The sequence below is a fragment of the Schistocerca serialis genome, unplaced genomic scaffold, assembly GCF_023864345.2.
Source record: "Schistocerca serialis cubense isolate TAMUIC-IGC-003099 unplaced genomic scaffold, iqSchSeri2.2 HiC_scaffold_1362, whole genome shotgun sequence".
NCBI lineage: Eukaryota > Metazoa > Arthropoda > Insecta > Orthoptera > Acrididae > Schistocerca > Schistocerca serialis.
In genome coordinates this window covers 9746003-9748164 of record NW_026047583.1, presented here as the reverse complement: position 1 = coordinate 9748164, position 2162 = coordinate 9746003, and positions in this window count along the sequence as shown.

The window sequence follows — 2162 nt, the reverse complement described above, 5'->3', positions numbered from 1 at the left end:
GAAAAGTGTATGGCATCAGGGTTGTTGGTACTGGGGTTGACTGACATAAACTGAACAACAGAGATTTACTTTGTTTACACATTACTGGGATAGTAGCAAACCCAAATGTCCATCATTAGCCCTACTGGCATTAGAGAAATCAAATTATCTTTCGAGACATATTTATGTCAAGTGACTAGTGTTTCTTATTAATTAACATGACAACTGTTTCTTCATACAACATATATACACTGGTTTCTTAGCACATGTCAGAGACATTAGCCACTAACATATGTAATCTTGAGGCAATTAGATTTAGGTATTGTGTAATTTTCAATGGCGGTGTGCTTTACATACAAAGATAATGATTAACTTTGCTATACCACAGACTGTATAATTTCAATCCCAAACAATGCTATCTATGTTAACACATTATCTAGAGAAAAGAAATTATTTCAACATGAAGCATGTAGGATAACATTGGTGAAATTTACTATGAATATTGTGTGAGCTAGGGTTCACCATGCTGGAGTTCCTTTTGTGAAACCACTGAACCCCATTTACTTATCTTTGTTTAAGGGTAATGTTGGGCATCATAATTTAGTGCGATTAAGGTGTCCATTTTGTAATTTCTCTGGGCACACATAGCCATATACCACAGCTGTAGAAGCTACTTGTTCTGAGTGTAGGCAAATTTGTCATCTCGATAGTAACTGTACTAAGTGCAGATCGTACATGATTCGCTGGAAGAATAAATTTGTGGTTAGATTCCTGTGTCTGGCATGGTTAAATGACAATGCGTGTGTTTTTCTAAACACTTGAATTAGGATAGAAATACGGTACAAAAATTGGTGGAAACACGAGCTACCACTAACACGAAAGCAGTTGCTGCCTTAACTCAGCGAGCGCAAAGGTTAAGAGAGGAAATGGAGCACGAGAGGCAGAGAAATTTGGAACTTTATCGTGAGGTAGAAGCTGGGAACGCGGTTCAGGTTCAATCGCAACTAGACAGAAACAGCTCCCAATTCTAAAATGAACGTATTCAAATAACACACTCACTCCGCTATTCATGCACTCGTCAGAGTAATTAATAGAGTCCCAGCATGGGAGAATTTCGATGGAACAAATGTGGCAGCGTGTTACACCATTTCCCAGGACAACAGAAGCACGAAGTGTTAGTAGTAAGCGTTTCGACTGACATTTGTGGCGTGTTTCCAGCAGGCCTCTGCGTACTGCATTATTGGATAATATGCAAGAAGGCATACTCTGAACCACGCCAACACACTAATTACGTGAAGAATTGTTGACCAGCGTTTGCTGGGAAGCAATTAGTTTTAAGCACTTAATTAGTATGTAAGGGCATAATAGGACTATGTGGCAGTTAGTTAAGGCTGCAATAAATGGGTGGGGAGATGTTGAGTGTGGGCGACACTACACTATGAATTGGCGATGGCGGGATGGGGGGGGGGAATATACTCAACATGTAACTAATTAGCTTTTAGGTAGTTTAGTGGGAGCCGTTTACTAAAGATCCGTGACGAATCTTCTCGGAAAGGATGAGGAATGTTGCGCCACGAATAAGTTTGGTCATGTATCTAGGGAGTTATTAAAAATTTTGGTCAGCCATGGCCGTAAGGTAGAGCTTACGGGAGCGACGGACACGTCAGGTAGGAGGCATTGGTAATGTTGTTATTAAGCAACCGATTCTGCGAGGAAGGCTTACGACATCACTCACAGGCGAGGAAGCATTGCAGGCACTATAATCAAATGTGGAGAGAGGTGTGGAGTAATCAGGTCCAACAAAATAATAAACACACAAGCAAAACCCATACAGAAATTGGCCACTGTGTCTGGGCGCTGGAGTACAACTTAGCATGACTCAGACCCCAGTCTTCATGATTCGTGTTCTGCCAAAAGGCAGGCTTTCACATGGTAGTTCTCCAGGCTGTCTGGTCTTCTGTCATCCCCTTCAGGTCCGCTTAATTTCATATTCCCTTTATGTCGTCTATCATCTTGTATCCCCTTCCTCCTTTCAGTCCTTCCAAAGCATCGGGCAGCAAGCAGTCCCTGCTCAGTGAATGTCCCAACCAGTTCTTTTTCATTTCTCTTTCAACTTCCAGCAGTCATCTTCTCCCACAAACCCTTTCCGATACTCTTTCGTTACTCTTTCCATCCACCTTATC